Here is a 13,184-nt window from a genome sequence, read left to right on the forward strand (position 1 = left end):
CACAACATGAAGACCAATATTGGGAGCTCATATCTTGGGAAGAACTTCACTCAAGCTTGGTGAAGTCGGTTGGAAATTTTGACGATCGTTTGAGGGGCAAGCATCCTTGGGAGTTCAAGGATGAGTACAAGCATAAACCACCTTGACAATGAGCCTCCCAATTGTCCAACTTAAGGACTTAAACTAAAAGTGCTATGTGGGAGACACCCCATCATGGTAAACTCTTTCCATTCTCTTGTATATATAATCAACGAATGAATGGAGTTGCCATTATTAGGTAGTTTTCTTCTTTTCATACTTTTGCATATCTTACTTTGATTGATAGGTTGCTTGTTAGATTTATGTTTTGATTAGAATAGTTGTTTTGAATTGCATTTTGCTTGAAGTGCAAGTTTCGTTGTTTTGTCTTTGAAAATTTTTCAAAAACTAAAAGATTTTTGTTAAATTTGAATTTTGGTTTATTTAAAATGTATATAGGTTAGGAGAATGCCCTATTTCTGTTTTATGCATCTTAAAAAAAGGGGGGCGCCACGCGTGAGCATGGCCGACGCGCACGTGTCGTGTGCTATGTTGGGACTCCTAGTACAAAAACCAGAGAGTTTGCGCTGGAGTGGTGCTGTTTTTGTGCGAATAGCATAATTTAGCTCCACGCGTACGCGTGGGTGTCGCATACGTGTCATCTCTCTTTTCTGCATTCCACGCGTACGCGTGGACGACGCCTACACGTTGCTTCCCCCTCTTGCTTTTCGCGCGCAGGCGTCGCCCATGTGCATGCGTCGCCTTCGCGCCCCGTTTCTCCCCTGTTTTTGTTCCTTTCTTCTCCCTTCTTCTTCTTTCTTCTTCTTTCTTCTCTCCTTCCTCTTTCTTTCTACCTCTCTTCTTCTCTCTTATTCCTTTCTTACTTTCTTCTTCTCCCTCTCTTCAAAATTCTATTTCTCATTTTTCTTATTTTTTATTTTCTTTTGTATGTCATTTATTGCATTCTAATTTTATTTTGGTAGCTCTTTCTTCTTTTCTTTTGTAAATATGTTATTTTAACATTGGTGTTGAATTTTCCTATATAACTGTTGAGAATTCCTTGGAACATTTTGGTGCTTCTTGACTTGTTTAATATTGTTGGATGATGAAACTTTTAAATCAATGCTTAATCTCTTTTTACTCTTGTGTTCTTTGTGCATTGATATAACCTCATATTGTCTTTTGTGACTACTCTTTCCTATTTAAACTTGATGCTTCTAAGTGTTCTCTTCATGTCATTTACTTATGCTTTGACTTTACTCTTGCATCAAGTATTAGTTGATATGCCTTAGCTTATATTGTTCTCTCATTTTCATGTTGTATCTACCACGTAGTTGAGAACCCTACTCTTATTTTGCATTAGCCCCCGCCTAATTTGTTTTGATATCTTTGCTCGTAGGCTTATTCTTCTTCCTTTTCTCTCCTTTTAGGCTGGCCACCAAGAGGGGGAAAGAAAAACTTCTAAATGGGGTGACAAACAAGTCTCTCCGCACAACCTTTTGAAGGAGCTCATTAATTGTAGCAACCCATCCACCTTTCCCTTCTTTGCATGTACCGAGGAAAGTACAATCTTTAAGTGTGGGGACGTCGAGGACCGACCTCCGTGGGTAACCACTTCCTTTCTCAACTCCAACTCTTAATCTTCTTTGTTAGTTAGTGTCGCATTGCGTGATAGGTTGCATGTTAGTTAGAATTTGTACATATTTTACCACTTCTTTTTATGTTAGGACTACTTGGTTAGAGTGATGATTTCTTTTCTAAGAAAACTGTTTTAGGACACCCTAGCAATTTGAATTTTTTTTGTTGAACTTGCTTGAAGGAATTAATTTTGGAATATGGTTTCTGAGCTAAGAACACAAGCATGTGAGTTTTGAGCCCAATTGTGTGGTTACATCATATAACCACTTATTTCCATTCTTGTGTGCATTATTCTTTTTCTATGACTGCAATCTTTGATTTGTTTGATTCTTTATGTCCATTATTTTGTGTATGAATGAATTTATATGATTGAGGCCATCATTTCATTTAGTTCACTTACCCAAATAGCCTACCTTTCATCAACCATTGTTAGCCAATTTCGAGCCTATTCAATCCCTTTTATTCTTAATTTTAGCACATCACTACCCCTAAGTGAAAAATAATAAATGTCCCTTAATTTGGACCTTTGATTACCTTAGGCTAGTGAGGGTGTGTATCATTTGGGTATGGAAAACTTGGGAACATTGGTTGAGGTAAAAGTGTATTTTGTATTTTTGTTGAAAATCATGGGATTGGGTACATAAATGTTTTAACCATATGTATTGATACTCTTGTATATATTTTATCTTGAAAAAAATATATAAAAAAATAGAAGAAAAAGAAAAGAAAAATAAAAAGAATGCAGAAAAAAGAAAAATAGAAAAATAAAAAAAAGAAAAATATATAGAAAAAGGAAGCAATAAAAAGGGGACAAAAATGCCCAAAAGTAAAGTAGTAATAACAATGCATATGGAGTGTGAATTAAAGAGAACGCAAGAATGTGTGAAAAGTGAATAAATGGGTAGTTAGGTTGTGTATTAGAATTGTATAGGTTGTTATATGTGTTTGGTGAGAGCTTAGGTTAATCAAAGATGCGAATTTCAAGCTCACTTAGCCATATGCATTCTTATCTTTACCATAGCCCCATTACAACCTATGAATAAGTCCTTATGATAAATGTATGCATGCACCGAATAATTGTTAATTGTTAGATGAAAAATAAATCTTGGAAAGCATGATTAGAGGAGAATTGAGTGAATCAACCCTATACACTTGAGCGACTAGAGCGGATACACTTTCGATGAGGGTTCGATGCTCAATTCCTAGTTCCCGGCTTTCATGAGCTTTCTTTTTGCAAGTTTGTATATACCGAATTTTTTATATTTGAATTGGTGGTGTTTATGAAATGTCATATGACCTTGGCCCTACTTGTTCATATGTGTTCTTGAAGATCGATTTACTTTTAACCAAGTGGGTAGAAGCATCTTGCATTTAGTTGCATGCATGTAAATAGGTTCATATAGTTTATTTGCATTGAATAAATGTTCATACCCCATTTCTAGTCTTTCTTGGTTTAGCATGAGGACATGCTTAGTTTAATTGTGGGGAGGTTGGATAAACCCCAATTTTGTGGTTTATCTTGGGTTGAATTCAGGGAATTTTATCAACTTATCTCACACTTATTCAATGAAATAGTATGGTTTTGTGAATTTTTCTGAATTTGTGCTTAAGAGTAAAAGACATGCTTTTTAGGCCTTTAAATTGATAAATTTAATTCACTTTAATTTCACTCGAAGCTTTGATATATTTGTTAAGTGATTTCAGGATTAGAAGGCAAAGATTGGTTTGAAGGAATGAAGAAAAAGCATGCAAAAATAGAGAATTCAAGAAGAATTAAGGATTTACTGAACTCAAGGCCACGCGCACGCATCACCTACGCGTACGCATGAGAAGGAGATTTGCCAGCGACGCACACGCGTCACCCATGCATACGCCTGAAGAGGAATTTTGCAATGCGACGCGTACGCGTGACCCATGCATACGCGTGACAAGCAGCACGTGACCAACTTAAAGGCAATACGCTGAGGGTGATTTCTGAGATCCAAGAGGCCCAAATCCAACTCATTTTTGATGCTTTTGAACCCAAAGATTGCAAGGGAAATGGGGGGGAGTAGTCATAGTATAGTTTTCATCATGTTTTAGGTTAGAATTCAAGAGAGAGGTGCTCTCTCCTCTCTCTCTAGAATTTAGGGTTCTTATTTCGATTCCTTTTAGATCTATATTTTAATCTTGTTTCCTTTTAGTTTTTCTTTACTTTTATTTGTTCTAGCACTTTAGTTTATCTACTTCTCTTGTTAATTTCTTATTTTGCTCTCTTTCATGTTTTTAAACCCTTGTTGAATATTAATTTTCTTTTAGTGCAATTTTATGTTTCCATATCTTTTTATGTTTATCTTGATTGTCATTGTTGATTTCTTGTTCATGTTAGTTATAGCTTTTATTAATTCTTGCATTTTGTGATGTTTACTTTTATTGCACTCTAGGTGTTTGATGAAATGTTTTCACTAGTTTTAGAGTAATTTTCTTTACTCTTGGCCTAGGCTAAGGGAATTGGATAACCTTGAGTCATTGGGTCTCATTGATTTGGTGATTTGAGAACTCTTAGTGGTCAATTTGATACCTATTAACACTAGCCTACTACTAAGTTAATTAGTAGCTAGGTTGGGACTTATGGGTTGATGTTGATCAAGCCTATTTGACGTACTTCAAGCGTTGAAGTAGACTTTTAACGTACTTCAAGCATAGAAGTAGACTTGATAGGTTAGTCCCTCATAATTGTCAATACATGGTTTGTAGACAAGGATGGTGATCCTAATTCCCATGCCTTAGCCAAGAGTTCTTTTCCTTTCTTTTATTAGTTAATTGTCATTTGTTTTCTTGCTTTTATATTTTCTTGCCAATTGCAAATCAAACCCCCTTGTTTCTTTATAGCCAATAATTGATCACTTCATTACAATTTTTGTCAGATGACCCAAGGTTTAAATACTCGGTTATTTTATTGGGGTTTATACTTGTGACAACCATATTAAAACTTTGATTGAGTATTATTTGTTGGTTGGGAACTATACTAGAAACAGAATTATTTGTGCGAAATTTCTAACCGACGAAAATATTCTTTCATGTACACGTGACCCACACGTACGCGTGACATCCCTGAATTTGAGCGTGATAGGATCATGCGTGGACTGTGCCATCGCACGGTCCAGATAGAGAGTTGTGCGCGTGGTGTGTGGGAACTGTGCTTCTAGCACAATTTCTTCTCACGCGTACACGTGACCGACGCGTACGCGTCACCCCCTATTTTCCCATATGACACATACGCTTGCCAGACGCATATGCATAGCATTCCATTCTCCCAACCCATGCCTACATGTGACCCACGCGTGTGCGTGGGTACCCCTGTCTCATACACTTTTCTTCTCTTCTCCCGTTTTCTTTTTTTCTTTTCTCTTCTCCTCTCTTCTTCCCATCCTTCAACCATCATCCACTACCACCATTCACCATTTACCACCATCTCCATTAGTTATTTAGTTTGAATTTTTGTTTTAGTAGATTAGGTTGTTAGTTTAGGTTATATTTTCATGCTAAGTGTTGGATTATTAATCTTGTTTGGTGTTTACTGATACTGATTATTGACATGTTGCTATTTTAGCATCATTGTTGTGAATATTTATTGTTGGATTTCTTTGTTGAGGTTATAGTTTGTTGCTTGGTATTGAATTTTGCTTCTTTGATACTTTACATACCAGGTACTTGTGAATTGTCTTCCAACCATTCTAATTCTTTTGAATTGCATGATTTGGCCACCATGTGATTTGAATTCTTTACCTTGACTAGACAATTTTTGATGTTGGATTATGTGCATTTATCTTAATGCATTGTATTGCTTGATCATATGCATCCATATGCTATGCTTGTGTCTTAATGACATGTTGACCCTCAATTGTTTAACTATGTGCTCTACACATATTTAAAATTATTCATTTTGGCATAATGCTTCATTTATGAAATTGCATTGTAAGCTCACTTAAAGACATTTTTTGAAATTCTCAAGCTATATGGACCATATTGCTATGTGCTTGATTTTCAACTTATATCTCTCTTTTAATAAGTTGCATAGCACCCATGTGTCCCACTTTATGTCAATTAGGTGATGCAAACAAAATTCAAAGTGTGTCATTGATTGATGTGTAAGTTCATTTTGTTCATTAAGTTTCCTTGTACATCAATCAATGTCCATTCATCATCCATTTCATATTTACTTGATTATTGCTTGAATGCTTTTATGCTTCTTTATTACTTGTTTGTTTATCTTAACCTAGAAGTCCTTGAAAGCATTTCAAACACACTAAAATGAGTGAAGTACATACTTCTTTTGTGTAGTTGTGACATAGCTTATGAATGTTAGTGTGTGTATTCTAAACCGCATGCAACTTAGAACTCACACATTATTTTCCTAAATGTCACACATTGATTCACTCACTTTATTTTAGTGATCATCACCTCATTCTAACAATCTATGCTTCCTTGCTTTTACATTTAATCGTCTTACTATTTTCTATCTTTCAGGATGATTTTCCATATGCAACAAGGAAAGTAGAAGAAAGAACATGCAGCAGCCGGTTGATCCACCAGCTGAAGGTGGCAATCCGTGAAGTTGCCGTATCCCCCTTGCTCATCTCTGAATGCACCGAGGATGTGCAAACTTTTAAGTGTGGGGAGGTCGCCCGACCAATCGGCCATTTTTGGGTGACAAATTTCTAATCCCAATGCTTTCATATTTTATTTTATTACTAGGTCTTTTAGAATTCTTAGTTGTATTTTTCTTAGTTTATTGCATTTCTTTTCATATATATAATAAACTTAGTCAAAATAATAAATTTTCCAACGAATTTATCTATAGGGCACCCCAATTGATCTGAGTAAAAAAATTTTCATTAAAACTTGCATGATGTATATAGTTTGGAATATGGTTTTTGCACCAAAGAACACACAACTGGTGAGTTTTTGAGCTTAATTTTATGGTTACATCATTTAACCATGAATTTGATTCTTGTGTGTTTTCTTCTCTATGATTGCAATCTCTGGTTTGTTCCATTTTATATGTCTATTATTTAGTGTATATCTATGCATTTATGTGATTGAGGCTATCATTTTATTATAGCTTATTTATCCTAAATAGCCTACCTTTTCATTTATCTTTATTTGTCACTTTGAGCCTTTTTAATCCCCTTTTGTCCTTTATATTACCACATCACTAACCTTAAGCAGAAAACAATTAATTGTCCTATTTGAATCTTTGGTTAGTTTAAGATAGTGAGTGTGTGTGTCAACTAAGTGTGGAAAAAATATGAGAACTTTGGTTGATGAAAATGTATTTTGTGCTTATTGAGAATTATTGGGAATTTGGGTGTATACTCATGTAATGGTATGAAAACCATATGCATTGATGTCCTTTGTATAAATTATGTTTTCATATAAAAAAAAAGAAAAGAAAAAGGAAAAAAATAATAGAAAAAGAAAAAGAAATAATAAAAAGGGGACAAAATTACCCCAATGTGAAGCTTAATAAAAATCAATGCATATGTGATGGAATTGAATTTGATACATGAGTGTGTGTGTGTATGCAAAAGGTGAGATTTTGGGTAGCTAAGTTTGATATTAGAATTGTATAGAGTGTGTATGTGTTAGGTGAGAGCTTAGGTTAGTCAAAGATTCAAATTCAAGCTCACTTGGCCATACATATATCCTCACCTTTACCTTAGCCCCCTTACAACCTTGAAAAGCCCTCATGATATTTGCATATGTATATTAAATATTTTTTGATTGGTTAGATGAAGAACAAACTTTAGAAAGCATGATTAGAGGGGAATTGAGTGAATCAACCCTATACACTTGAGCGACTAGAGTGCATATACACATTCGGTGAGGGGTTCGATTGCTCAAATTCTATGTTTCCACCAGTTATTATTTCTTATCTTGCAAGTTTATAATTCTTTTCAATAACTCAATTCAGTTGTGGATTTGATTTAATTCTGATTGCTTTAGCCCTTATGTTTATATATGTATTCTTGGAAATTAAATTATTTTGACTAAGTAGTTGCATTCATGTAGATAGGTTGCATATAGGTAGTTTACATTGGATAACTGTTTATACCCCGTTTCTTGTCTTTCTTGAGTTTAGCATGAGGACATGGTATTGTTTAAGTGTGGGAAGATTGATAAACCAAAATTTTATGGTTTATCTTGTATTGAATTCGGTGGATTTTATCAACTTTTTCCACATTTATTCACTAAAATAGCACAGTTTTGTAAATTCTCCCTAAATTATGCTTAAGAGTAAAAACATACTTTTTAAGCCCTTAATTTGCTAATTTTAATTCTCTTTAATTCCATTCAATGCCTTGATATGTTTGTTGAGTGATTCTAGATTTATAAGGCAAGGATTGGATTGAAGGAATGAAGAAAAAAGCATTCAAAGTGGAGGGTTCATGAAGAAATGAGGATTTAGAAATTTGCCATGCGAGGCATACGCGTAACCCACGCGTATGCGCGATCAAAGTTCGTCAAGCGACGCGTACGCGTGACCCACGTGTACGCATGACAAACAGCACATGACAAACTTAATGTAGCACACTGGGGGCAAATTCTGCAGCTACCGAAGCCCAATCCAACTCATTTTTGAAGCTATTTGAGGCCAAAATCAAGAAGGAAGAAGGGGAGAGCAATTAGGATAGATTAGAAACATATTTTAGGTCATATTCTAAAGAGAGAAGCTCTCTCTTCTCTCTAAAATTACGTTAGATTTCTCTTAGGTTTAGATTTTAATTGTTGCTTTGATTTAGTTTTCCTTTCAATTGCTTGTTCTTACATCTTGGTTCTTTACTTGCCATTTCCTCTATTTTGTTATTTTTATGTTTATGAGCACTCTTATTAATTTTAATTTCCATTAATACAATTTATGTTTTATGTTTCTTATTGTCTACTTGAGTTGTTATTATTGTTATCTTGCATTTGGTAGTTGTTAGATTTTATATTTCTTGTTAATTTACTATGCTTTCCTTTTATGCCTTCCAAGTGTTTGATAAAATGCTTGGTTGGATTTTAGAGTAGATTTTGGTACTCTTGGCTTGTGATTGAGGACTTAGGTCCCTTGAGATCGTTGATGTCCAGTTTCATTGATGATTTAGGGTTGTTAGTTAGTTCTAAGATCAATTATGTCCACTTGACTTAACCCTCCGATGTTAGAGGACAACTAAGTGGAATTAACTCTTTGTAATCACCATATTGTGTGGTCAATGATCCAAGATAGGATACCTTGATTCTTAATCCTTTCCTTGAGTAGCTTTTAGCCTTTATAGTTCCTTAGTTGTTAGTTTTAATTTCTTGTTCATCAAACCTCAAAATATACCCCATCACCAATAATATGCACACTTCCCTGCAATTCCTTGAGAGATAACCCGAGGTTTAAATGCTCTCGGTTTTTATTAAGTGACAAACAAATTAAACTTTGATTGAGGGTTGTTTGCCGGTTTAGATCTATACTTCGACGAGATTTATTTTGTGAAAATTCTATACTGACGATTTTCATCACGTCAATGACTCGATGCACTTGCCGGTTAGTTTGCGGATATTCAAAATCTCGCATTAAGTTTTTGGCGCCGTTGCTGGGGATTGACTGTGATTGACAACTAACCATTGTCTGATTGCTTAGATTAGGCGTTTTGAGCTTTTGATTTTTATTTATTTTGTTCTTTTATTTTTGAAAGTTTGGTTTAATTTTATCTTAAAACTTTTCCTTAATTTTTGAAATTAAGTTTGGTGTTTTCAAATTTTTAGTCTTATTTGTTTTTGTTCTTAAATTTTGGAATTCTTAGCTTATTTTATTTAATTTTTTTCTTTTAATTTTTGAAATTAAGTTTGGTGTCCCCTTTTGGTGATTTTATTTTCTAATTTTTTTATTAATTTTCTTTTCTTAATTTTTGAAATTAGTGGTTCCTATTTTTCTTTAGTTTTGAATTTTAGTATTAATCATTTAGTTTATTTTATTTTATTTCTTTTACACAAGATACCTCACTAGGAATTCTCTGCACTCGAACGTAGAGATTTCCACATTTCTTTTATTTTCTATTTGTTTATGAGAAGGAACAAGAATAAAAAATCCCTTCTTAATTTCAATCTTGAACCAGAGAGGATCTTGAGGCAACGTTTGCAACAAGCTAGAGTTTACAAAGCCAGTGAGGATCTCAAGGACACTTGAGAAGGAAGCTGAAGAGTTTACCATGGATCCCAATGCTAATATTGAGAATCCGAATGGTAATGAGCAACCTAGAAAGATGCTTGGCTCATACACTGCCCCCACTCCTGTTTTCTAAGGGCATAGTACTGTAGTGCCCCCTATAGGTGCAAACAAATTATAGGTGAAGCCACAGTTGATCACTCTGGTGCAACAAAACTATCAGTTTCATGGACTCCCACAGGAAGACCCAAATTTGTTCATCTCTAATTTCTTGCAGATCTATGATACTGTGAAGACTAATGGAGTGAATTCGGATGTCTATAAGCTCATGCTCTTCCCATTTGCTGTGAGAGATAGAGCGAAGCAGTGGCTTGACACTCAACCCAAGGAAAGCTTGGACACTTGGGACAAGATGGTCAACAAGTTCCTAACCAAGTTCTTCCCTCCTCAGAAGCTAATTAAGCTGAGGACAAATGTTCAGACTTTCAGGCAGAGAAATGGTGAGTCCCTCTATGAAGCTTGGGAGAGGTTCAAGTCAATGATCAAGAAGTGCCCTCCTGACATATTTTCAGACTGGATCGGATTGTAGATCTTTTATGATGGACTCTCAGAGATGGCCAAAATATCTTTGGACAATTCTACGGGTGGCTCTCTGCATATGAAGATGACCCCTGAAGAGGCCGATGAGTTAATTCAGATGGTTGCTAACAATCAATACTTGTAAATCTCTGAGAGTAATCCTGTGAAGAAAGGAGTCATGGAGCTAGATACTTTGGTTGCCATTCTTCCCCAGAACAAGGCCATGTCTCAACAAATCAACATGATTATTCAGCATTTGAGTGGGATGACAGTCTCAACTGTTAATACTCAAGATGCATCTTATGACATGAGTAGTGGTTTCAACCAAAGGGAGACTTACGATTATGCTTAACCCGCTCCTGAACAGGTAAACTATATGGGCAATTCCTCTAGAAATCCCAATAATGATCCTTACTCTAACTCATTTAATCAGGGATGGAGGAATCTCCCAAATTTCGGATGGAGAGAGAAACCTCAGAAGCCTCAGCCAAATTTCAACAACTCTCAAGGCGATTTCAATCAGAATAAATTCAACAACCGTCAGTTCCAGCCCTTTCAGTAGTAACAAGCAACTTCCTAGCCTCAGAGCACTCTTGTCCTAGCTTCTATAGTTGCAGAACTTTCCAAGAACACTCAGAGTTTCATACAGGAGACCAGAACTTCAATTCAGAATTTGGAAGTACAAGTGGGTTAGTTGAGCAACCAAATACCTGAGAGACCTCCAAATACTCTTTCTGGTGACAAAGTGATAAATCCAAAGGAAGAATGCAAGGCCATCATAGTGACTGATGTGTGAGTATCTATCCTATCTTTCCCTAGTGAATTTGTATTTGATTGTTAAGTTTAATCAAGATTTAAATACTTTTTAGCCACTATGAATGCTACATTGAGTTGTGTGCAATTCTATTTATTTCAGGTAGCATTCGGATGGATTTGACAGATTTTTATAGAAAAAGAGGAAGAAAGTGGATGATGTTGTCAGCCCTGACTTTCTTGCACTCTAATGGACATAACTTGAGCTACAGAGGTCCAATTGACGTGGTTTCCAATGATATATAATAATAGTATACACGTTTTCTCCAATCTGTACGGCCATGTTGGCGCCTAACTTAGGATTTTCCAAGTTAGGCACTGGATGAAGCAATTACTCTCCAGGACATGGGTAAGTTCTTCCTCCCAACAGATTTTGTAATTCTTGACATGTGGGAGGATGAAAATGCCTCCATAATCCTAGGAAGGCCATTCCTAGCCACTGAGAGAGCTCTAATTGATGTAGAAGTGGGTGAATTAGTGCTTAGAGTGCATGATGAGCAACTGGTCTTTTATGTCTTCAAAGATATGCATTCAGCAGTTGAAGAGGAGAGGTGCATGCAGATTGAGCTTATTGATCCAACCCTTCAAGAACCCCTGATGATGCACCACAGGATCTGCAGCTCAAACCTCCTTTGGTGACAATCAACAAAATTTTTCCTGACATCAAATCTAAGTTTGGTGTCGAGAATGCATCATCCACCAAGGAGGAGGTTCCCAAAAAGAAGAAAGTACACAGAGGATGGAGAAATAAAAAGATTCCCACTGAAGACTTCTCTCCAAGAATGAAGGTGGTATTTACTACGAGCCCAATCCTGCCTCATAAATAGGATCCTGTTTCTTGAGCATGTAGAGTTGATCCATGAGAGCACAGGAAAGAAGTTCACAGTAAGGGGTGAAGAGCTAATCCCCTATGATCACCCTCCTCCCTAGTGGAGCTGACCGTCAAGCTAGTGACGGTAAAAAAGTGCTTGTCAGGAGGCAACTCGATGTTTCGTATCCTTAATTTTGATTTATGCTTTGGTTTTATTTAGTTTTATATGAGTTTCTACAATTTTTCCTTTTGTTTTATGTGTATTTTGATCATGCAGAGTATTTAGAAAAGAAACAAGTGAAATCAGACAGAATTTCAGACACCCTGGAGGAGTTCGATTCGGACTGGGTGGCACCTAACTTGACTTTCTGAAGTTAGGCGCCATTTGTGCGTACAAATTGAAGTTGCTATTGGGTGGGTGGCGCCTAACTTGGCTCCATGAACTTGGGTGGGTGGGATATATATTAATTATATCCCACCTAATCCCATTAACCCAAACGTGCCCCCCTTCCTTGTACTTTGTCCATATATATCTCTCACCCCTTCCACAATACGACTCCAAAAAAGAAAAAAATTCTAAAAGAAACTAAAAGAAAAAAAATACCTTCCCTTCTTTCCCAGTTCTCCGATTTCTTTTTTTATTTTTTTTTATTTTCTTATATCACTCTTATTATCTCCATTCTATTTCCTTTAGTCTTTTTCTACCTAGTGACTTTTTCACATTATCCCACTCCTTCCCTCTTCCTTCTTCTTTGCTCTGTTCTATTTTACTCGGGGACGAGAAAAGGTTCAAGTTTGGTGTTGTCGCTTCACTTGTGGTTTTTCTATTTTTCTTCATAGCACTAAAAACCATTTAGCCCTCAAGAAAGAGGAAAGGCAAAGTACCGGCCACCGGCTCCTATGACTCACGGAGATTCCGCTCCGAATTGCATGAGAAGCATTTTTTGATGTCACTTACAAGAGGGTTGTGATTCTGGAAGTAAAAATTTGCATTTTAACCAGATGAATATCCGGAAATCTAGTTTCAGATTCAGAGGTGAGGATGACAATTTTGGTGCAAACCGCACACTGAGGAGGTTTAGTCCCTTTTTCACTTCCTATTTCCTTCCGTCTCTATTATGTTATATTCCTGTTCTCTGTTGCTTT

The 13,184-nt window shown here is 35.9% G+C and overlaps 1 pseudogene; it reads right to left on the bottom strand.

Annotated features, from left to right (window-relative positions):
- Positions 1–10,308: 10,308 nt before the first annotated feature.
- On the bottom strand, positions 10,309–10,399 carry LOC112774526 (small nucleolar RNA R71; annotated as a pseudogene).
- Positions 10,400–13,184: the final 2,785 nt, after the last annotated feature.

The sequence above is a fragment of the Arachis hypogaea genome, chromosome 18 (genome assembly GCF_003086295.3).
Source record: "Arachis hypogaea cultivar Tifrunner chromosome 18, arahy.Tifrunner.gnm2.J5K5, whole genome shotgun sequence".
In the NCBI taxonomy this organism is placed as follows: domain Eukaryota; kingdom Viridiplantae; phylum Streptophyta; class Magnoliopsida; order Fabales; family Fabaceae; genus Arachis; species Arachis hypogaea.